The sequence below is a fragment of the Sander lucioperca genome, chromosome 24 (assembly GCF_008315115.2).
Source record: "Sander lucioperca isolate FBNREF2018 chromosome 24, SLUC_FBN_1.2, whole genome shotgun sequence".
Taxonomy (NCBI): domain Eukaryota; kingdom Metazoa; phylum Chordata; class Actinopteri; order Perciformes; family Percidae; genus Sander; species Sander lucioperca.
The window spans coordinates 5,098,375-5,124,398 of NC_050196.1; the positions used below are offsets into that span (position 1 = coordinate 5,098,375).

The window sequence follows — 26,024 nt, forward strand, 5'->3', positions numbered from 1 at the left end:
CAGATGAGCCGTTCATGAGCTATAAATCTTATGTACTTGTAGCGCCCCCTAGTGGCCAATTTTCATAAAATGTGTGGGGCATCTCCAGAGGTTCATGGCAAAGAAGAATCTTAAGTTTTGCGTTGATAGCAATAATTTTGATCGAGATACGGCAAAGTTGGTGTTTTCATACTTAGCTACACAAATTTATTTGTGCGTAATATGTGCAATTTTTATCCTATAAAAATTCTTTGGATAACTTTTTGTCAGGTCCGTCTGGAGATGCTACCTGCCAAGTTTCGTGCAGATCGGTTGCACGGTCTAGGAGGAGTTTGGCAAAGTAGGTTTTCAATAAATCGCGATTTTTCACGCATAAAAGTCCAGGCGGAAATGGGCAATATCAGGAGATTCAGCTGGATTCAGGGAACGCGAAGATATATCGTTTTTGAATGTGCGATGTACGGCTTGGGAGTTATAGGGCCAAACGCATTTTTTTTCTGCAATAGCGCCACCTAGTGGTGCATATGAGTAATTATTTTGAATCGTTGCAATTTTCACTAGTTGTGACGTGTACAAATTTTTGTGAGTTTTGGTCCATTCTAACCCCCTCAAAAATGCGACGAAGGACCCGGAAAAATAATCTGATGAAAAACAATAGGTTCCTTCGCACTTTGCACTTTCGTGCTCGGGCCCTAATAATTCCTTCAGTTCCAAGGGCCTTCGCCGCTGTCGGCGCTCGGGCCCTAATAATAATAATTCCTTCAGTTCCAATAGGGCCTTCAACGCTGTCGGCGCTCGGGCCCTAATAATTCCTTCAGTTTCAATAGGGCTTTCGCCGCTCGGGGCCTAATAAGCCTTACTAAACCATAACTAAACTAAAGCTTATTAGGGCCCAAGCGCCGACAGCGGCGAAGACCCTATTGGAACTGAAGGAATTATTAGGGCCCGAGCACGAAAGTGCAAGGTCCCAACGGTGCCACACGTCACAACTGGTGAAAATTGCAAAGTTTTGTAGTGATTGGGCTCGGGCGTTGCCAGGGGGTTCCATAGCGCCCCCTAACGTGCGCCTTAAATTGGACAAAAGTAATAAGTTAATATACCAACTTTTGAGGGAACATAGGTCTCATCTTCAAGTCCATGGTGCTATTTTTAGAAAAAAATTCAAAATTCTAAAATTTCCAAAATATTGGTGTAAAAATCTTTATTTTACGAACACTTGTTTGAGGACTTTAGGATTTGCAGCCATGTGCACAATAGTAAACTCTGAATTCACATTTAGGCTTGGGAGTGGTATGGTTGCTCTAAAGCGCCCCCTAATTGGTTTTAGCACTTGGGCACATTTTTGACGGCCTCAATATATACGAAAACTCACAAAAATTGGCGCCCACATAAACACGTGGGAGCTTTGCGAGACTGTACAGCGATTTGGCCCATACCTGTAAGTGGGCTCCATCCCAGCTAACAAAAATATGTTCTAAGAACATTGTGGGAACGTTGATTTGAAATGTTCTAAAAACGTTGAAATGTCCAGTTTGCTTAACGTTGCTGGAATGTTATCTTAATGTTAGAAAAACATTGCTGGAACGTTAGCATAATGTTGCTGGAACGTTATTTTAAGGTTAGCATAACGTTGCTGGAACATTAGCATAACATTGCCGGAACGTTAGCATAACGTTGCGGGAACATTAGTATAACGTTGTGGGAACATTAGCATAACGTTGCTGGAACATTATCTAAAGGTTAGCATAACGTTGTTGGAACGTTAGCATAACATTGCTGGAACATTAGCATAATGTTGCTGGAACATTATCTTAAGGTTAGCATAACGTTGCTGGAATGTTAGAATAACATTGCTGGAATGTTATCTTAAGGTTAACATAATGTTGCTGGAACGTTATCTTAGGGTTAGCATAACATTGCTGGAACGTTAGTGTAATGTTTCTGCAACGTTATCTTAAGGTTTGCATAACATTGCTGGAACGTTAGCATAACATTGCTGGAACGTTATCTTAAGGTTAGCATAACATTGCTGGAACGTTAGCATAATGTTGCCGGAACATCATCTTAAGGTTAGCATAACATTGCCGGAATGTTATCCTAAGGTTAGCAAAATGATGCTAGAATATTATCCTAAGGTTAGCATACTGTTGCTGGAACATTATCTTAAGGCTAGCATTGTGTTGCTGGAACGTTGTATTAAGGTTAGTATAAAGTTCTGTAACGTTCGTTCCCCAAAAATTGTATTAACAGTACAACATTCAAATAACGTTAATTTGGAACATTTCAAGAACATAAAAATGTGCACTTTATGTTATGTTATTTTAAGGTTAGAATATTAAGAATAATGTTTCTACATCATTCTTTCAACTATATTTCTTTACACAACCATGTGAATTACAAGTGCCCACTTTTTATTATATAACTGCACACTTTTACAGCACATCAAAAAGTTGAAAATGATTATCAAGAAAATTGTCTTAACATTTTAATGAAAAGGAAACAGTTCTGGTGCCAAAGTAGCACTGTGGTCCAGTCTGTGGTCCACTCTTCAGGGTGTGGTCCAGTCTGTGGTCCAGTCTGTGTCTCCTCATGCTCCGTCTGTAAAGTGAACAGATTGACTGTTACCAGAGGTGTCACTAGGCCCTTTTTAGGGGAGCTTCAGCCTAGAGGGCTGCATTGGGATTGGGTCCCGCCGGGTCCCGCACGTTAGGGGGCACTATGGAGCCCCCTGGCAACGCCCGAGCCCAATCACTACAGAATTTTGCAATTTTCACCAGTTGTGACGTGTGGCACCGTTGGGACCTTGCACTTTCGTGCTCGGGCCCTAATAATTCCTTCAGTTCCAATAGGGTCTTCGCCGCTGTCGGTTGTATAGGCCATCTATGAGCAGACACCAGCTTGTCTGAGCCTCCCAGGACGGAGGAGCTCCGAGCCAAGGCTCCGTCCACCGTCCGCTCGCTCCCTCATCCTCGGCTCCTTCCTCCCCCTCTCTCCCTCTCCTCTCTCCCTCATCCTCGGCCCCTTCCTCCCCCTCTCTCCCTATCCTTCTGCTCCTTCCTCCCCGTCTAACAGCAGCAAGCACCTGCCTTCTTTGCCTTCATCTTCTCCCTATTAACCTATAAAATGACGTGTTTTCTCATGCGGGACGGGAGAAGACACAACGTCAATGCATCTCTATTATTGTGCGGGCATAAATTCTCAGAGTTTTGCGGGTGCGGGCGGGAGTGGACGTACACATTGCGGGAGCGGGCGGGAGTGTAACACACATGTTGCGGGTGCGGGCGGTAATGGTCAGAAATTCGCCGGGAGCGGGATGAAGAAAACAGTCCCGCGCAGGGCTCTACTTCAGCCGCCCTAAACTTCTGCCTAGCCCCCCTAAAATATTGTACACAAATTTGTGTTCGCTTCAGTCTTCTTGTAATCAGAATTCAGCGTGTTCTTCATCTTCAATCCGCAGCGGCGCCGAGCAGAGCGCACGTCAGAAACAGAGGACAGGTTGTGTGTGTTCATCTAAGCCTCATTGGTCTGTCACTGCTCGTCAATGTCAGAATATTTGAGATGACCAATCAAATCAAAGTGGGCGGGCTTTATGTTCACAGAAGCTGCTGAGCGCGAATTTTAGCAGAGCAACTCGACGCTTCAGTGTACGTTAAGTGCGAGATAAGATGCAACTAGCTAAACGAAACATTTCATATTTGACAGTTTTTTAGATCATAAATGTTAAACGAATGACAAAAATAATCAGGCAAACTAATAAACTTTTGTCTAATTTCGCCACTGAAAATAGGCCTATGTAATAACGTGACTCATGTAATGTAGCCTAATAATTAGTTTACTGTCATTGTGAAGGGACAAGACACATTAACAAAAACGTTTTCATCATTTTAGGCACAGGATTAATAATGAATATTGAGAATAATACAATTGGTATCCTTCAGTAAATTAAAAAAGCTCAGCTTTAGGAGGGGAATAAACAGGGCAAGGAGGAGACTGAGAGAAAAAGAGTGATGGAGATGCAGGTATTGACAAATCTACTGCCCCCGCTAACATGGTTTTAACATCAGATAAATAAAAAATTCAAACCACCTCAAATTTAGGACCTCTTTGATTATAAAGCCCTGTCTATGGCCCTGTATTAGGCATCAGATCAATAAGCGATCTGTAGAATGAATATTGTGAATGAATTTAATAAAGTTTAGTTACCTAGCTTTCCTAGTCGCTTTGAGTAAATGAACACGTCTAAGAAAATGATTCATAAATCAACCTATCAGTTGACCCTATGTTTACTTTCTTCACTGACAGACAAAAATGAAAAGCCTATATCAGTCAAGGCTCAGCTTTAGGAGGGGAAGAGACAGAGCAAGAGAAAAAGAGTGTGATGCGAAGATGAGGAGAGAAAAATAATCACCCGTCCACTGACATGGTCCATTTTTTTGGGCCTTCAAAACATCTTAAAATGCACATATGTAGATCAGAGAAATCAAAATTTTCCCGGGAGACCCGAACCCCCCTAACTAGACTCACATTCGGGAGCTCCGTGATTATAAAACCCTGCCATATGCATGTTATTGAAACTATGTTATTGAAACTAGTTAGGGGTCCAAGCCCGAGTCTGGAAGAAACGGCGGTAGCAAAGCTACACCGTTTGCACAGCAGGGCTGTGGAACCCTATTGTTTTTCTACTGATTTTTCTTCATTATTATTAGGGGTCCAAGCCTGAGTCTGTAAGAACGGGCAATAGCAAAGCTATGCCGTTCGTACAGCAGGGCTGTAGAACCCTATTGTTTTTCTACGTTTTTTTTTTTTTTCCATTATTCTTCTTCTCCGCCTAAAACTCCGACTACAGCCTAAACCGTACATGTTGGGGGGTTGCCGTTTTCAGGACTGGTCCGAAACTCCGCAAGGACCTCAGGGGCAAAAATTCACCCACTTCCACCACTAGGTGGCGCTATAGCAGAAAAAAACGCGTTTGGCTCTATAACTCCTACACCGTACATTTAAAAACCATATATCCACGTGTTCCCTGGATCCAACTGAATCACGTGATATAGGCCATGCCCATTTCCGCCTAGACTTTTATGCATGAAAAAAATCACAATTTATCAAAAACCTACTTTTTCGATCTCCTCCTAGACCGTGTGGCCGATCTGCACGCAACTTGGACCGTAGCATCTCCAGACCGACCTGACAAAAAGTTAATGAAAAGTTTTTTTATAGGATAAAAATTGTGCATATTACGCACGAACAAATTTGTGTAGCTAACTATTAAAACACCAACTTTGCTGTATCGCAGCCAAAATAAATGCTATCAACGCCAAACTTTAGATTCTTGTTTGACATGAACCACTGGAGGGCTCCCACGCATTTATGAAAATTGGTCACTAGGGGGCGCTACAATTACAAAAAGTTTATATCTCATGAACGGCTCATCCGATTTTTACAAAATTTGATGGCTACCATTTAGGGAGACTCCTGAGGCCACCTCTAGAGTGGGGTACTAAGGGGTCAAAGTGGGCGTGGCCTATGGGACCCAAGTCTAGATTCACCACTTACACTAATGTGAACTTTAAATTTACAGGGTAGATAGATAATGGGTAATGGACCACACCTACCAAAAATTACACATGTGGACCACTAGGTGGCGCTATAATGTTTTTTTGCTTTTAACTCCCACATTACATATCGCACATTAGAAATCCTTACATCCACGTGTTCCTTGAATCAAGCTGAATCACATGATATAGGCCACGCTCATTTTTGTTTAAAATCTTTTTCGCAATATTGCGCAATACCAACTTTTTCGAACTCGTCCTAGGCCGTGCGACGGATCAGCTCGAAACCTGGTAGGTAGCATCTCCAGATCGACCTGACCAAAAGTTACTCAAGGAATTTTGCTGCGTTAAAGTATGCGCATTTGACAACCAAACAAATTTTCATAGCTAGCTACCACACACGTATCATATCTCGGTCAAATTAAATGTTATCAGCAAGGAACTTGAGATCATTGTTCAACATGCCACTGTGATGATCTGTACCAAATTTGGCGAAGATCAGCCTTTAGGGGGCGCTATAAGCAATGTTTATTTGTTTTGGCCAATAACTCAATGCATTTAAATGGGAAATTTGCATATGCAATATCTCTGCCACAATAAAAGCAATCACCACGAAACTTGTAGTGCTCGTTCGGCATGCGGCTCTGAGGCTCTTTACCAAATTTGGCGAAGATCGGCCATTAGGGGGCGCTATAATCAACGTAGACATGTTTTGGCACTTTAACTCAATCACTGTTAATAACATATTTGCAATGGGATTGTACCACAGACCTTGCAGCTCACACTTCTCAATACTTACTGATATTTACCTCCTACCGTTACGTTTTGGTTTTTGCTTTTGCGTGCTCCCCTAGTTTTCTACAATAAACAAACTTCTTAACCCACCTGACAAAGTTTCTACAACCTTCACAGTGGACAAATGCAACTCTTTTCTCTCACTTTTTCAATCAAAAATCAACACCATTCATAGGCGCCGATACTGTGGGTGCTCCGGAGTTTGAGCACCCACGGAAAATACTGAGCAGCCACGTGTGCCAGACTGCCAGTAGGCAACATTCATTTACAATTAAACATTGCAGTTGGTGCTAAGTGGAGCGTCTGTCATAGTGTGATGTGACTGTCAAACCTCTCGATATTCGCCAATGTTTGCCCCCCCATGTAATGCTTTAGGTCCCGCTTTGGCGCAGCTCCCTGGGTCATCGGGGGCGAGTGGCGCAGCTTCCCGGGGCGTCGGGGGCGACTGGCATCGGAGGCTTGGACCCCGTCATAACTGCTTGCAGTTCTAGTTTAATTTTACATTTATTTATTTTTTTTTAAATCATACCCTCATTGGAGGCTGAGCCCAAAATCTTAGAATCGCCCCTGACTGTTACTAATGGTGATTTATCATTTCATAAACATTTAATAATAATAATAATAATAACAGTGTGGCTACTCCATAAAAGTTAACCCTTAAAGGATTAGTTCACCTCAAAATGAAAATTTCCTAATAACTTCCTCGGCCCAATGCCATCCAAGATATCCGTGTCTTTCTTTCCTTCCTCAGTGGAAGAGAAATTAAGTACTTTTGAGGAAAACATTTCTGGATTTTTCTTCACAGAATGGACTTAAATGGTTACCATAGTTTTCAAGTCCAAATCAATGCAGTTTCAAAAGTCTTTGAAGTTTTTGATTGAGCACAAGCCGGAAGAAGCCGGGAACTACGTCATCACGCTCGACGGCGCAGGCGCAAGTAGCGCCCCACTGTTTACAAACGGTACTTCCATATATGCGTATTTCCACCGGCGCTGTCGAGCGTGATGATGTAGTTCCCGGCTTCTTCCGGCTTGTGCTCAATCCGAACAATTGTATAAAAAGTATATCAATTATTATTATTTTTTATAAAATGACCGATCGTTTCGCTAGATTACACCCTCGTCCTCAGCTGGGATCGTGCAGATCGAAGTTAAAGCACTTCATAGACTTTTGAAACTGCATTGATTTGGACTTGAAAATGATGGTAACCATGTCCATTCTGTGAAGAAAAATCCAGAAATATTTTCCTCAAAAAACTTAATTTATTTTCCACTGAGGAAAGAAAAGACATGGATATCTTGGATGGCTTGGGGTGAGTAAATTATTAGGAAATTTTCATTTTGAGGTGAACTAATCCTTTAAGTTAATTAGGCTGTGCTTTGAGTACTATTAAATCACACAAGATTCAAATATAGCTTACAAATGTAATGGAATTACAATGGAAAGGTTCAACTACACATTGTAAAGGATTACACCTGAAAATTAAAAGAAAACATACAGGAATGTTACTCACCCTTGATTCCTGATGAGGAGCGTACTTCAAGGTGTCTGAAATGTATTCCTCTAATACCTTGACGGGCACCTTTGGGTACATCTTTTGGCAAATTTCTAAAATGAAGTTTACATAATGGTTTAGTGAAAGTTCAGTAAAAATGTTGGGAAAACATGGACCTCAAAAAAAAAAAAAAAAAAAAAATTAATGTCATGACATCGTTATAAGTCCCATTTTTGTGATCAGATCACTGAAACCATATGAAAGTAGTCAGAAATGCATGTGACCACATTGCATTGTAGGGCGGTGTTAAAAATATCACTATAAAGCTGTACCGTCACATAATCCTTGCTGATATGAATACTGCTGAATACCTCCGATTTGCATCAGGTGGTTCTTTGCCTTAGTGTCGTGCATTCAAATTGTGTAATGGAAAGCTAGCTGTGAATCATCCCACTTATATCAGGGTAATTTGCCAGCATTTACCATTTAAAGCTATTATTGATGTTTGCAGCACAATATTTTACTGGGAGACTAAAAATTATGGTTATTTTTGTCAAGTTATAACTCGTTAGGTTTAGCATGTTCTGTCCGCTTTTAATCAGACAGAGATAAAGTAGTGCATAAAATGACATTTATTTGAATGAATTATTAGCATTTATTTAAATTCTCATAAGAGAAAGAGATTTGTACCAGTGTCTGTTTACTGTCTCTCTATTAACGATGAAGCTATGCGTTTAATTAAAAACAGTGATGTAACCCGCTAGTTGTTGAGAAATACAATGTAGCGAATCAGTAGCAAAGCTATTTTATTATATTTTTGCATGTCACAATATATTGTTACATCCCTAGCACCTTTAAATTTAAAGAGCACATTCATATAAAACAGTGATTCAACTGACTTGGAACTACCTGTGCATTAAACAGTTTGTGTTGTACCAAAACTGCTGGTAGCTGCCCAACTTATCCTTTTCATTTGCTTTCTAACTCACTCACACGTTATGTGACATTAATGTTAATAATGGTGTGTCTTAGCCGATCAGATCACTGAAAACTCATCTTAATACCAGGTGTAAATGCAGTGAGTCTTACAAAATGCAATACTTACGAATGATCACACTGCAAATATTTAGCTCTTGGAAACTGATTTTCCCCTTCCTGCCCTTCCCTTCAAACTGTACTGACTCAAGACACAGTTGAGTGCAATTGCTCTTAACACCCTCCGGATGGCGTCTCCAGGTGTTTTGCCTCCAAGAAGACTAAGGTGATGGACCTGAAATAAAAAAAAAGCAATTATTAGGTTTGGCACAGATAGATACTTCCATTCCTAATCCATGTATAACTAGCATTTCAATTGCTGAAAAGTAAGCCTATGACTAGTAAGAAAACTACCACATTTTCCTGGAAAACCAGATGCACCAGGTGAAAATTGCATGGTGAAGAGAAAATAACACAAGGTCACCATGGTGTATAAGTTGCCTTTTAAAATTAAATTATATAATATTGTATAATTTAATTACATCATATTTACAGGGTTTCTGCAGGTTTCAGTAAGTCAAATTTAAGACCTTTAAGACATTTTAAGACCATAAAGATTGAAATGTAAGACCTACACGACACATTATCCAAGTTAGATTACCTTACTTACCTCTTGATAATTAGAGTATCCATCCATCCATCCATCCATCCATATCTATCTAACTAACTAACATGGATTATCTGATGTGTGTGTGTGTGTGTGTGTGTGTGTGTGTGTGTGTGTGTGTGTGAGAGAGAAGGAGATAATTTATTTAATAGAAAATTGTACTTTGCATATATGAAATGATGAGATGATTATAGTGACCAAAATGATCACGGTTATCACAGAATCCTGTTCAAAAGTACTAATACTACAGAATGAAATAAATTCATCAAGTTTTATGTCGAAAACAAATTGATTAGCATCAATATGCACTTTTTGTTTACATAAACATTAAAATAATACCATTAAAAATAATGGCCAGATTTTAAAAGAGTGTCTTGCAAAATGTTATCTACTAACATGTACAAGTTCAAATAAAGTTTTGACAAAAAAAGTTTTATAAAAAGATAAACCTCGTATTTCAGCCTTTACATTTTTTTTTATAAAAAGAATGAGTCAAAAGATATAAATTACTGACATTTACAATACACATTAGCTTATCTTTATTAGTGTTTGGGTGCACCACCATCATTCATGTTGACTGAGCTTTCAATGTTGTTACGGAAAGGGCTGATTGGTTGGTTCCTGTCACATGACATGTGGTGCGTTTGCGGCATTCTGAAAATTTTAGATTTTTTTCATCTCATTGCGCCTGGTAAAAAATTAGCGCGTTGCTTCAATTATGAGCGCGCCTACATTTGAACGAGCTTGAGCGCGCAAAAGACGCGATATGTGAACGCCCTCTTGTCGAGTTACCTTATATCAAGCCACGGGCTACTGGTAGCTCGCGAGCGACGTGTTGGAGACCCCTGCTCTAGAACTCCGCTTTGTAGGCTACGACTTACTCTATACTTTTTTGCTACTTTGTAATAACTTTCTGCGGCCGTTTCTTGAAATGAACGAGGGTAAAAACTTTTTTTTAGACCTGACTAAATGAAATTTAAGACATAGGAAGAAAATCTGGCCGTTTTTAAGACTTTTTAAGGCCTTAAATTTTAAGTTCAGAATTTTTGACTTTTTAAGACTTTTTAAGACTTTTTAAGACCCCACGGAAACCCTGTATTTATTTGTATTATTTAATATATTATAGTCTGAAATATTGCAAAATACCAGAACATAAAAATAAATATTGCCTGTGCCTATGTAAATATATTTATTAAAAGCAAAACTGAAACCGGAAATCTCTCCTTCAGCATGGATCCAAATGTTTTTACCTTTGTGCTGCAACATTTAGTTTTAAAACTATTATTTATGTAAATGGGGCTTCAAATTAACTCGTGCCCCAACATCCATGTAAAATGGATTCCTTCATATTCATCATCAATCTAAAGTCAACCAAAAAAAGAAAGAAACATGGCTCAATTTAAAGTTGTATAATACATTATACAACTTTAAATTGAGCCATGTTTCTTTCTTTTTTTGGTTGACTTTAGATTGATGATGAATAGGCTATCAAGTTTGCAATGCAAACTGATATGTTGTGTTCGTGTGCATATTTATGTGCACTTTGCAAAATATTTGCATGATTTCGAAGTAAATTACATTATAGATGTCAAAGAACATTTCAAGTGATTAAAAACCCCACAATTATAATCTGCTGTTAAATGTACTTAGTTTTTTTTCCTGTATTCATCTTGCATTTTACAGCATAAATTATTAAGTTCCTGCGTAGTACGGCAAGGATTGAGCAGAAACTCAGACAGGTCTCCTGTTGGCTGGCCACCCCTCCTTGAAAGATTTTCAATCGCTGACAGCTTTTGGTCCATTTTGTCAAGACGAATACAAATGGCCCTTTCAAATTTCTTCAACTCCGTGTTGTCTGAAATGTACATGTTGTACGTGTGAAACGTTAACATGCAAAAAGAAAGCAGGGTGAAATAACTATCTACATTCAACTGATGTAAAATAATTTCTATATTTAAAGCTGCAGTCCATAATTTTTTACACTAATGGTTAATAAACATGTTAACAGAATAATGTGTCTTGCAAACGGACATCGTAGCCAGAGCTCTTTGTCTGTGTTTATGTCGATGGCGAGTCACGCAGGTACTGGGCAACTCCACAGCTCTGCGACCCGACCAGTCTAAAGTTGTCCCCATATAAACACTTATTACAGGTGTACCGTAGTTAAGACAAAATCACAGATGGAAAATGCATTCATGGTGTACTCGATTATATAAATTTTGTAAATTTTGAACACAAAAAAAGTTACAGACTGCAGCTTTAAATTAGGGCTGGGCGATATGGCCTAAAAATAAAATCTCCGATTTTATTTTTTTTAATTCGATTTACGATTTTTTTTCTGATTTTCCCCCCTACATGATAAAGCGACCGCTTCGGTGATTGTTCTCCACCAGATTCATCTTTCCTGTCATATGCGGTGCCTTGTGCAAAGGATTCGGCTACAGTTAGCTGTTTTTTAGCTAAGGTTTGTTGGTCACTGCGGTTTTGTTCGTCTCGGAGAGACTGGCATTTTTCATATTCGGCTTGATGTCTCTGTTTCAGGTGTTGGAATAGGTTTGTGGTGCTGCTGCCTTTGACTGTGATGGGCTTTAGGCAAATGTTGCAGCGTGGGGTCTCTTGCTCCACGTCTGTCGCAGCAAACCCATACCAGTTCCAAACAACAGATGATTTTATTCCTTTCTTGGGAACAAACTTCCCACTCTCACCGGTAGCCATGTTGTCGCTTGCTGTTGCTGTTTCATGTGTGCTATGATGTTGTTGTTGTTGTTGTCGCTTGCCATACTGCTATGTGAAACTAACGCTACGGAAGCTCAGGGGAGCCAAAAATGCGCCATTACACAAAAACTCGATTTACTTATTTTTTTAATCGCCCGCGACAAAAAACTCGAATTAATTCATTCAATCGATTTTTCGCCCAGGCCTACTTTAAATAGAATTTCAATATCAGCAACAGATACAGATCAACAAACAGCGGGACATATGTCATATTACATGTTATACATTGTATAAAACTGTACAATATGTATGACAGTTCTTTTGTACATTTTAATTTAATATGACTTAATATATAACAGTTACAGTAAATTATTATATTATTAGAATGATTTCTAAAGGATGAAGTGTGGAGGTAATGACGCTGTAAATTCTGCTTTGATCACAGGAATAAATTAAATTTGACAAATATTAAAATTGAAAAGACTTTTTACATTTTTAAGTTGTAATATTTCACAATATCACTGTATTTTTGATCAAATAAATGCAACATTTGTGAGCAGAAGAGACTTCTTTCAAAAACAATCTTACTGGCACCAAACTTTTGAATGAAAGAAAAATACAAAACTTGTACTCACACAAATTTGTTTCCTGGCCTGATGCAGGAACATATACGGCCACATCAGCTGAAAATGAGAAATACAATAACAAGTTGAATGAATATATTATACATTTACAAGATCATAATACATCACAACTGTGATTTTATCTGTGTGCACTGGCACACAGATAAAATCTGTTTAACATTGAGGTCTGAATCTGAAAACACGCGCGCGCGCGCGCGCACACACACACACACACACACACACACACACACACACACACACACACACACACACACACGTATATAGTAACATTACACAAACAATTAAAAACACATTCAACATGGAAAGGTGACCATTCAAAATAGGCTACATGATCGCCGAAAACAAATTTTCCTCCTTTTTCTGTATGTTCACTTTTCAGCAAGCAAGATGGCGGCGTTCGTCTTTTAATATAGACGTTACGTAACGTAACGCAATGTACGGCTGAGGACAGTGACAGTTGCCGGTGAAAAACGCTTTTGCCGCCCATTTTTACACTTCTAAATTAAAATATAAAAAAATAATTTACCATTGGCAATGTCCGTACGTTACTAACAGTCGGTGGATTAGCTATCGTTAGTAACCTTTCCTTAAACCGAGCTAAATCAACGTTAGCTACGATTTAGCGTGCTAACGTTTGTCGTAGCATTGACCTAGCTAGCTAGCTAAGCCAGCCAATGTAGCAGACAATGACTCAGATATTTCTTAATAAAAAACAAAACAGATAACTTATGAGATAACGTAACGTTGAATCTGCAAACAGACATAGAAGATAACGATACAGCCTTGACATTAACGACTCCTTTGAAATAACGTTAATAAAGTTAAATGTCAGTTATGACCCTTCATAAGCTAGCTAGCTAGCTAGCTAAGTTACGTTAGCTAATGTAGCTAACAGAGAGTTTATTCTAGAAGCACTGTTTAAACAAGCACATTTTCAGCAACAAACTAACAGTAAATTGAAAACGTTTACCTCGCCTCCCTGCCCCAGGAACCAAATTGTAGTTTAAGAGAAAATTGGCCGCTGGTCCGATGCCAACTCACCGAGAGACGCCAGTTGAAGAGGTGCGCTCGTTTTTCTCTTGTGTGAAGATCCAGCGAGCGGGGTGCCAGATAGAGCGCACTCCATGTGTTTCTGTCTCCGCCCGCCTAGTCCTTTGACGGTATATATTTGCAACGCATAGCGTGTTGGATTTATATTTAATAACGTTAAAAAAACGAACCTAAATCAACAGACTATTATTATAAAATTGTTAGATTGTTTAAACTAAGCTAAACCTGTACACATATGACAGGCTATGATCTGATGTAATGATACGAAACAAACGTTTTTTTACTCTTCCTTTTTTTTTTTTTTTTTTTTTTTTTTTTTTTACAGAGTTTCTTTTATTAATTTACACTTCATTTCTGATATATAGACACAAATGAAGTTCAAAGGACATACAAGAACAATGATTACAAGTTACAGTGTACCGCATACAGCATTTCTTGAGGAGCAAATTATTCAATTACAGAGTAAAAGGAAGAGAGAGACGGGGTGAAGCATTTAAGTTGCCAGTGCAAATTCACTAAAACATTTATTAGTGATTTTAGGTCTACGTATCCCATGCATTGTTATTTACAATGGTTTATGGCAAAGGCTTAAAAAGGGCAAGTATATTATGGAAGGATTTATCTTTTTACCGTGATTCAGACAATTGGAAAAAAAAAAGTGAAACCGGCACCAAACAAAACAAGTGTAAAGACAAAAAAGGCATATTTCGACATTTTGGGTACTACTTGGGTACCTACTTCCTGGCTTCCTGCTTCTTACAGTGCAGACGCTTTGCTACTTGCTCCTGCTTTTGCTTGCATATTTCTGCTGATAATCTTACTTTTCCTCTGAGAGAAAACTATGAGCAGCGGCTCTTGGATACTTACAAATCACTGGACTATACATTTTTTGTAGACATAGTAGACTTTTGTCATATTTCAACATTTTTGTGCGTGAGCGTGGCCTACCAATAGCTCAAGCCTGTCCCAAAGTGATTGTAGCTAAAGCTAATTAGCAGCAAGATGCCTCCCTTCTCCGTGGAGGACTACTACAAACTCCTTCAGAAGATTGTTATTCTGGAAACCAAACTTCAACGGTTAGAAGTAAACCTGGAAGTGAACGGATCATGTGGGAATGACACCACTTTACCATTGACCCAAAACAATGGACAGAAGCATGCCAACACACGGCTAACTAGCACCTGCAAGACTACGGACAAACAGGAGGGCTGTGGAATAAGTAACAAATCAACAAGTGATAGTCCTCCCTGGAACTCTTTTGGTGCAAAGCCTAAGAGTAAATCCTTTTCCTGGAAAGGACGACTAACGGGCAGGGCACAGCGCCCTGAGATTTGTGATATGAACGGCTGGCCTGCATTACCATCCAGGCAGAGCGCCTCTTCTACCCCTGTACTCAGTAGGACACAGCCGTGGACAGCTGCAAAAGGGAGAATTAGCAACAAAATGCCTCCCCAACAACTGAGTGTGCAACTGGATAACAGATTTGCTCCTCTGCTGCAGGACCCTGGACATGACCTGGATTGCGTCTCATCGTCACACAGCAGGGTAAGGACTGAGAGCAATTCAAAAAGTAAAAAGCTACAGGGAAAGCTAACGACTGGGCACCAAACTCTGATTGTGGGTGACTCTGCTGTAAAAGACATAAAAAGCAGTAAAAACACCAAAATTCTCTGTTTTCCCAAAGACATGGTTTCTGACTTAGCCCAAAGAATCCCGGATATCATGGCAGCACACCCAACTGTGAAAAACATTATACTGCATATAGGGTCACATGATGTTGTAAAGCAACAGTCTGAAGTGCTGAATCGTGACTTTATGAATCTGCTGAACACAGTCAGCTCCCTAAACGCAGAGGTGTTTATCAGTGGCCCTATACCACCAGTCAGAATAGGAGCTGAGAGATTCAGCAGACTGTTGGCACTGAACAAATGGCTTTCAACTGCATGTACCGTCCACTCTCTGCGGTTCATTGACAATTTTAACATTTTTTGGGACCGCAGACATCTTTTTAAAGCAGATGGACTTTTCCTTAACAAGCCAGGAGTAAAGCTGTTCACCTCTAGCCTACATTACTTTCTGCACCACACATCTGCTCCCTCGGCCAAGGACACAGGACAAGATAAATCAACACAAACAAAACAGGAGGAAGACACAACAAAGAGCGGCAGTGATCCACCACAGCCCCCACCTGAGCAAAGATTTGACCATGGAGGACCTCAGAGCGGAGACGAGAAATCTCAACCCCCTTCACCCGTCCAACACTCCTCAAACCCCCGTACCATCACCGACGCCTTTGAGGATCCATCGCTCTCCCCATTCACCCTTTCCCCTGTGTCCCCCTGCCACATGTTGGGGTTCACTGACCGGATGGAGCAGCTGGTAGATGCTGGAACCAAGTTTACCCCACTACATTCTCCCATCACTCGCCCCCAGCATCAACCACTGAAAGTAAAACGCCAGGCACCTCTGCCTCCTCAAGGACGGCAGCTAACTCCTTCTCAACAGACTGATAAGTATGCTTGTGTACAGAATGAAACAAGCTTTAACTGATATGTGCTGGGCCCAGGCTGCATGCCTAGTGGCACTCATGACTCTTTCCAGGACAAGCCTGGGTCCTGTGTATTCAATTCTTCGTCAATCTATGTTGTGATAGGTAATAGAAAAAGAATGGTGACTCCGCTAAGTAAGAAAAAGAAGCACTTAACTGCCAACTTAGCAAATTTAGCATCCATTCCTCGTCAGCCACAGCCTGTCCCAAAAATGAGACAGATAACTATTTTAACACACTAACACTAGCCTTACTAAACGTCAGGTCTTTGGCGGGTAAATCATTTTTAATCAATGATTTTATTAGTAAACACAATCTTGATTTTATGTTTTTAACTGAAACCTGGTTAGACCATAACAACAGTGATGCTGTTCTCATTGAGTCAACTCCCCCTAACTTCAGTTTTATGAGTGAGAATAGAGCAAATAAGAAAGGAGGTGGAGTCGCCATTTTGTTTAACGACTCGTTCCAATGTACTCAAATAGCTTATGGAAACTTTGCTTCTTTTGAATATGTGGCTCTTCAGTTAAGGTCCCCCTCTCGACCTTTATTTCTAATTATCTACAGGCCACCTAAATACTGTGCATCCTTCTTTGACGACTTTAGTGGACTGCTGTCTTTAATCTGTATTAACTTTGACTGTGTAGTTATTGCTGGTGATTTCAACATTCATGTTGACAACCCCCAGGATAGAGGGACAAAAGAACTGTGTTGTATTTTTGAGAACTATGGACTGACTCAGCATGTGACGGAGCCCACACACAACAAGGGGCACACTCTGGACTTGATTATCTCGAAGGGTTTGAACATTTCCAAGGTTGTGGTGACTGATGCTGCTCTATCTGATCATTCCTGTGTTTTCTTTAATGGCACTATCTCTGTGCAACAAAAGTGTCCAAACAAAGTTAATACGAAAACGGTATATCACTGACAACACCAGTGAAACATTCAGTCAGCTTTTCTCGTCCACACCCGCCCTCTCAGGGGTCTCAGTCACTGAGCTTGTAGACAATTTCAATTGTAAAATTACAAATGTTATTGATACCATTGCTCCAATTAAGATAAAAACTGTCTCTGATAAGAAAAGATCTCCATGGAGAAATGCCATACTGGTAAGAACAGAAAAAAGAGAGTGTCGAAAAGCAGAACGCAGGTGGCGAAAAACTAATCTCCAGGTCCACTACAACACTTTTAAAGAGAGACTTCGCATTTATAATTTGGAACTGAGGAATGCAAGGCGGTCCTTCTTCTCGGACATTATTGCCAAAAACAATAATAATTCACGTGCTTTGTTTGCTACTGTCGATAGGTTAACAAACCCTCCAGTACCAGTAGCATCTGAACTTTTATCCACAAAGGCCTGCAATGATTTTGCCACCTTCTTCAATGACAAAATTCAGAAAATTAGACAAACAGTCAGTGCTTCCATATCGAGTACAGGGTATGTGTTGTCACAGTGTCCAAGCAAAACAGATTCCAACATGACCCAATTTCGTATGATTAACTATAAAAACCTGGAGGACATTATACAACATCTGAAAACCTCCTCATGTTGCCTTGATATTCTACCAACGGGCCTTTTCAAAAATGTTGCAAATTGTTTGGCTCCAGATCTTCTACAGATTGTAAACACGTCTCTTCTCTCAGGTATCTTCCCACAGGCCCTGAAAACTGCAGTCATTAAGCCACTCTTAAAGAAGAACAATCTAGACACGTCACTAATGACCAACTATAGGCCGATATCAAACCTTCCATTTTTAAGTAAAATCATTGAAAAAACGGTTTCTCAACAATTGACCCTTTTCTTGTCACTAAACAACAGTTTTGATACCTTCCAGTCGGGTTTTCGACCACACCACAGCACTGAGACAGCTCTTGTTAAAGTCTTTAATGACATCCACTTAAACACAGATAGTAGCAAAATTTCAGTCTTGGTACTACTTGATCTCAGTGCTGCATTTGATACGGTCGACCATGACATATTACTAGACCGATTGGAAAATTGGGTTGGCATTTCGGGCTCAGTACTAAAGTGGTTTGAGTCTTATTTAAAGAATAGGGACTACTTTGTGTCGATAGGGAATTATACATCTGAGCATACAAATATGACGTGCGGAGTTCCCCAAGGCTCCGTTCTGGGGCCTCTCCTGTTTAACATCTACATGCTTCCACTGGCTCAAATTATGGAAAACAACAAAATAAGCTACCACAGTTATGCGGATGACACACAACTGTATATAACCTTATCGCCAGGGGACTATAGTCCAATACAACAACTGACTAAGTGCCTTGAGAAAATTAACGACTGGATGTGCCAGAACTTTCTTAAATTAAATGAAGAAAAAACTGAGGTGGTTGTTTTTGGAGCAAAAGAGGAACGATTGAAAGTCAGCACTCAGCTTCAAACGATAATGTTAAAAACAACAGACAAAGCCAGAAATCTTGGTGTAGTCATGGACTCAGACCTGAATTTTAACAGCCACATTAAGACAATTACTAAGTCAGCCTATTACCACCTTAAAAATATATCAAGGGTTAAAGGACTTATGTCTCAGCAGGACTTGGAAAAACTTATCCATGCTTTTATCTTCAGTAGACTAGACTACTGTAACGGAGTCTTTACAGGTCTCCCTAAAAAATCAATCAGACAGCTGCAGCTGATTCAGAACGCTGCTGCTCGAGTCCTCACTAAGACCAAGAAGGTGGATCACATCTCTCCAGTACTGAAGTCTCTACACTGGCTTCCAGTGCCTCAAAGAATTGATTTCAAAATACTTTTGTTGGTTTATAAATCACTAAACGGTTTAGGGCCTAAATACATTTCTGATCTGCTAGTACAGTATGACCCACCCAGACCTCTCAGGTCGTCTGGGACAGGTCTGCTTGTTGTCCCTAGAGTCAGAACTAAACAGGGGGAAGCAGCGTTTAGTTTCTATGCTCCACATATCTGGAACAAACTCCCAGAAAACTGCAGGTCTGCCGCAACTCTCAGTTCTTTTAAATCAAGGCTGAAGACTTATCTATTTGATGTTGCCTTTCTTTCTATATAAGCTTATAAAGAGAAATTCTTATTTTATCTGCTTTTATATATTTAACTGTTTTAATTGCTCTTTAATGTTTCATTTCTTATACTGCACTGTAACTTTTATTCTTGTATTTTAACTGTTTTAAATTTTTTATTCTGTTTTCATGTAAAGCACTTTGAATTGCCCTGTTGCTGAAATGTGCTATACAAATAAAGCTGCCTTGCCTTGCCTTGCCTTGCCTTACTTATCCAAAATAATATTTTAGTTAATCAGAATTTAAACTTAGCTGGTAGCATATTTAACGTTAAATCCCTTAACAAATTTGCTTACAATGCTGTAAAATACTCTATATCTTAATGCCTAGAATTAAAAAGGTGGTGTCGGATCTTTAACCGCAAACAACTAAAGGCTCCTAAAAGTAAAAAAACAAAAATGTATCTATAAACTCAGTGCAATCAGGCTTAGTTTCCAAACCTTTATACATATTAACCTGCTTCCACATACTGACGTAAAAGTAAAAACTCATAAAAGAGGGTTGTCAATTGTAAAGATGTGTTCAGGCTCAAAGCTAATGTTAGAGGCTATTGGGGGCTCAAAGGACTCAAGTAGAGGAAAACAATTACGTTATTCCGAGCTGTATGAATTCACGTAATAAATGTAGAGAGACCAGAGTTAAAAGAGAGGGAAACAACACTAAGAACTGGAGTTAATCTGTAACACACACACACACATCATAGGCACACACACACACACACAGAGCTAACTACAGCGGACGTCTGTACCATGATGCTTATTGGTCTATAAACAGGGACAGTACACCGCCTTCCTTACTCTTCCCATACCATGTTATGACTCATGAGTGTGTGTGTGTGTGTGTGTGTGTGTGTGTTTGTTTGTGTTTGTGTGTGTATGCATGTGTGCGTGCGTGTCTGTTCGTGCGTGCGTGCGTCTGTGAAGTATTGATGAGGGGAAAAGAGCATAAACTAATTTGACCTATACCTCAAAACATTTACTCAATCAAGTACAGTATAGGCCTACTTCTTGTGTAATCCTTTTTTAATACTCCACTACATTTATTTGGTGTCTTTAGTTACAAGAAAATACAATTACACCCAACTTTTTTCAACTGCAAAATTTAAGTGACATTTACATAAATCCATCAATATTTTTTGTACTTTTACTTAACATTTTGAATGCAGGTAATTTACCAAGTATTTCTAGTCCTGTTAGTACTTTTACCACTGCAGTAAACCAACCACGCCAAATACTATTTGGGAAACTGCTGGGCATTTTTCCCTGCTTTCTGATGTTTATATGCAAACCAAACAATCGAGAAAATCTGCAGATTAATCAATAATGAAAATAATTGTTGGTGCCCTAACTTCATTGTTTTTGGCTACCAAGAACCTTTAGTACTTAAAAGAACCATATAAAAGGCTTGAAGAACCATTCCCTAAATATAGAGGTTCTTCAATTGGTGATGACTCTTTGAAGAACCATTGAGTCCTTTGAAGAACCGTTAAAGAACCATTATTTTTCTGTGTGAAGGTTTATGTGTGATTGATGTGGGTGTGTTTGTGTATTTGATAAGTGTTTTATTTTGTACTTTCTTGGCTTTTTTCTTTGCACTTTTCAAATTGAAATAAGAAAAACGGACAGACATATCTGTAGAAATAAATTCATATAAAATCAATTTTTGAGTCTGGGTTTTTTCTGTAGTAAGCTGGGACATGTGGCTATGACCTTGGGATGTCTGTAACTCACCTATGTGTTTACAGCCGTGTATTTTAATCATTTTACAGATGGTTGACTTGGACAGAAATAAAAAAAACCTCCATTCAGGCCTCTGTAGTTCTGTGTCAGTAAGACCTAGAATCACCCAAAACTTGAGTGTTACCTTTCCAATGATATCAGGCACACCCCTGAGTGTCAAAGTAAATGGGAGCTGTACCACTTTTAATTTGGGTATGACGTTTAGACCAAAAAGCTTGGAATTTCAAGCGAATCTTAAGAGGATTTATTAACTGCTTCTATTTTTCTCATTAGTCGCTTTGGATATAGTCTCTTACCATTTCATGTGATGGTCGAGATGGTCTTCATTGCTGGCTGGTCGAGGTTGATTTTGTGTGCGCTTGAGCATTTGCAAATGGTAATCAACACAATTTGAAATAGACTTTTTTTGAATCATTGTTGTTGTACAATTTCTTTTTATTTAATTTCCACATAAATTAAGGTTAATGCTGCAAATGCTGCTAACCTGACGTGATGTCATTTCAGTGATTTGGGAAAAGAACGTAAGTCCTGTCAGAAAGCGATGCATAAGGATGTAGTGTAATGACGCCAAGTTCCAGGCATGCACTTATATTTTGTTGGTAGTATCAGTTTACAACAATTATTAGTTAACACTAAGATGTCAACACTTCGAAAAAAAAAAATAATTCTTCATTACAGTATGCATCGCTTTCTGACAGGAACGTTGTTCTAAGAACGTTTTTTTCTCAACGTTACAAGAACGTTAATAACGTTACATGAACGTTCCGAAAACATTATTTTAATAACGTTTTGTACTAACATTTACACAACTTTTAAAGAACGTTAGTGAAAGTTCTGGGAACGTTCCCTGTTAGCTGGGATAGCGGCCCCTAATGCATGGCAGGCCTTAACTTGGACATAGTTGCTCCGATCTTCACCAGATTTAATACCCATATTGCTCTAATCATTGCGGACATATTTCCCATTTCCCTTCATTAGCTCCGCCCAACTGGAAGGCGGCCATTTTTAATAATGCATTTCAGGTGTTTTACATTCTTTCGAACTCTTACACCGTTTAAGGTAGACCCTTGTGTCTTGTATCACTGAACTCAGCAGAGACTTACTTTTTAATTGGTGATGATTTGACCCGCCCCTTAAGCTTTAGCCACGCCCCCTTTCATAACTGGTGACCCATTTAAGGTAGAGTCTTGAGTGAGGTGTCATTGAACTCAGCAGAGCGTTCCTTCTTCATTGGTGATGGTTTGGCCCGCCCGTATGCTCTAGCGACGCCCCCTTTATAACAAATGACCCATTTAAGGTAGTCTTGTGTGAGGTATCATTGAACTCAGCAGAGAGTTTCTTTTTAATTGGTGATGGTTTGACCCGCCCCCTATGCTGTAGCCACGCCCCCTTTTATAAGTGATGACCATTGTGTGCGGTATCATTGAACTCAGCGGGGAGTTCCCTTTTTATTGGTGACGATTTGCAGTGTCTGAGTGCTGTGCAAATGCACGGTCGCAAGGAGAGGCGTCCGCCAGTAACCCCGACAACCCTGAGGCGCGAGGGCCCGTGCAACGCTGCTTGCAGCTTTAATTAGGGCCCAAGCGCCGACAGCGGCGAAGGCCCTATTGAAACTGAAGGAATTATTATTACACCAAATGAATTGGCTTTTTGAGGGGTTTACCATATTCAAAAACTCACCAAAATTGGCGGTCGCATCAAGTCTGGTGAAAATTTACGTATTTTAAGGGTTTCGGGAATAGGTGCACAAAAATGGCTCGCTAGCACCCCTACAAAGTTAAAAAAATGGAGCCCCTGCAGTGTGTTTAACGTAGACTCACAGAAGTTGGTACACGTATGTAACATGTCAACATGTACAAAAAACGTCATTGGAGCCATACCCTAAACCCAACAGGAAGTCCGCCATTTTGATTTCAAAGTTCAAAATTTGTGCGATTTTGGCCATTTCCACGTCGTACTTTAACGAACTCCTCCTAGAGATTTCATCCGATCAACTTCAAATTCGGTCTGTGCCATCTTAAGACATTAAAGATGAAAAGTTGTTAAAAGAAAAACTTTTCGTCATAGGGCGTGGCCGTGGCGGCCATTTTATGCGTTTCGTCATCAAAACAGGAAGTGGGTGTAACTTGAGTGTACATTGTCCATTTGGCTCGAAACTTTTCAGGATTCATAAGTCCAACCCTGAGGACAAATAAAGGCCGATATTTACTTAAAGTCATAGCGCCCCCTAGTGGCAACAGGAAGTAAGCCTAGGTGCTATACTTTAGTTATCAAGACATTAACTAATGGTAAATTAGACATCTTAGTTCACTGTTCGTCAAGGCTTATTACTGCATTAACTAATGGTATAACAGACACCTTAGTTAACTGTTATTAACAGTTAGTCAAGGCAGTTACTAATGGTAAATAGACACCTTAATTAACTGTTACTAACAGTTTGTCCAGGCGTTTGACTATATTAACCAAAAGTAATATAACCACCTTAGTTAACTGTTGTTAACTGTTAGTCAAGGCTTAATATTGCATTTACTAATGATACAATTGATACCTTAATTAACTGTTGTGATCAGTTAGTCGAGCCTTCTTAATGCTTTAACTAATGGTCTGGTCTGGTAAACTCACTGGCCTTGGCTCATTTTCTGTGAAGAACATAACAAATAACTTATTTTCAATGACTGCACATGGTACAACCTACACATAACTATTACATATGAGGTGTAATATCACACCCCAATATATTCTCGGTTTTGAGGCCTCGCCCCTACAATTTACGACATGGTGAGACGTAATCCGGCTGAGAAGCGGCACTTTTCAGAGGTGGAGAGTGAAACCCTGATATCTCAGGTTCATTTGCACCAACGTGTGTACTATTTGTCAGCCTGAAAACTGATATTAAAGGCTGTAGAAAGAATGTGGAATGGAAAGAGATCACTGATGCAGTCAACTGTGTTGCTGTAGTAAATCGGATTCCAGCTGAAGTTTATTTAATTTATACATCCTTGACTATACGCTATAGTCCTAATAGTATTATACAGGCTTATATTGCAATCTCTTTGGCCTACACCTACCTATATTTAAATAAACACACAGTGGCAGAGTTTATGTAGTGTCTTTTATTTTACTTGTGTTTTTTTCATGAGTCAGAACCAGGCAACAGCTGTGAGGGAGAGCGCGTGTCCTCCGCCCCCCCGTGCTGGACCACCACCCGACCCTGTCTCCTGACAGCAGAGGGGCTGGAAAAACAAGCCGAAATAACTCGGTCAATGGCAGAAATAAATCGTTCACTATGGACATTAGCGACATTTTAAAAGAGAAACGAAAACCTGAAGAATAAATAAAAATGTTGTCATGTTTCCTGTATTGAATATCATTGCCAAACATAACACTACCTTTTAAAAGCGAGGAATAATATCCTGTCTCCTTTGTATAGTCCCAGTTGGGGCTGTGCTGGACACTGCTCTCTGGGCATTGGGTCATCTGGCTCCATCAATATGTATTGCGCAGGAAAACAGGGTGCCATAAATGTTTATGGCACCCTGTTTCTGCGACGTCGTGCAGAACCCCACAGGCTAAAACAATGTTGCAGACTTTTTCTGCCGTGTATGGGTGATATTGCTGATGACAAAGCCATCTGCTCTTAATCAATCCGATGGAGCGCTCCACCGTGGCCCGTGCGCGTACGTGTGCACTGTTACTGGCGCATAGAGGTCTTCTATAAGAGCCAGATCTGCCATTGCTGATAAGTGATCAACTGATGACTTCTCCTCCTGTTAAACTGATTATATGCTGCACCGCAAGTCCACACTGACTCGAAAACCTGCGTACACAAGTTCAGACCAGACGTGAGATTTTATCACAGCCTATGCTCACATTCAAACTGATAAATGCCTTGCTTTGCGTAGGAATCGGCGTACGCCCGTCCTACGCCTGTTTTAGGTCGTACGCACGTTTCATAAATGAGGGCCATACTGTGGGAGGTGCTGCAGGAGTTAGGGGTGAGGGGGGTCCCTTCTCAGGGCCATCCAATACCTGTATGTCCAAAGCGAGAGAAGTCGGAGGATATCGAGGCGTAGTCTTGGTGGGGAGGAGTTGCAGCTCGGTGGGCTGGGGATCTCATCGCTGCCTTATGCAGATGATGTGGTCCTGGACCCGTTATGATGAAAATAGAGCTGAGCCAGAAGGCAAAGCTCTCAATCTACCTGCTGCCCCCACTACCCAACCCCGGATAAGCGGATGACGATAAATGGATGGATGAATTTGCATGTGAAAATATACCTGAGTTCCAACCCAAGTGTTAACTTCAAACAGAAATACTGACAGTGTATATTCTTTAAAAGTGTAAACAGGAAAAGTAGGTCCAGAACTAATCAAAATCTTTTTTCAAAATATCTCAGGGTGATAAAGTAATTTTCTAAGTACATAATAAAGTGGACTTAAAATGGCATCTTAAAATCAGATGACCTAATTGTGTTTTTGACACCAGTAGTTGTAGTTGGGGAAGTCTTTCGGTTCTGATCTAGTTGTGCATGCCTCAGCTAAACTTATTGCCACCCCAGTTTTCAAGATTCACTACTGGTAGGGGAGATTTAATTTACTTTGCATGATTGGATATACAATTTCCTTTCAATCTGAGTTTAGACTACTTTTGAATAAATAGATAAAAATAGACCTAGATCAAAGAAAATCAATCAAATAAAATCCAAGTAAATATACATGGTTACATACTTTATGTAATTTATAAGTGGTGGCCAAATATTTTTTTCCAATTGATCCAGATCGGGTTCAAAAACACTTCCCACACAATC

General features: G+C 39.8%; 1 long non-coding RNA gene across 1 annotated transcript; it reads right to left on the minus strand.

Moving 5' to 3' along the window:
* Window positions 1-2,345: 2,345 nt before the first annotated feature.
* LOC116044681 lies at window positions 2,346-12,849 on the minus strand. Its single transcript, XR_004103731.2, has 4 exons — window positions 12,814-12,849; window positions 8,927-9,091; window positions 7,840-7,934; window positions 2,346-2,577 (listed from the first exon to the last, which is right to left on the minus strand). It is a non-coding gene; the product is annotated as an uncharacterized LOC116044681 (long non-coding RNA).
* Between the last annotated feature and the right edge of the window lie 13,175 nt (window positions 12,850-26,024).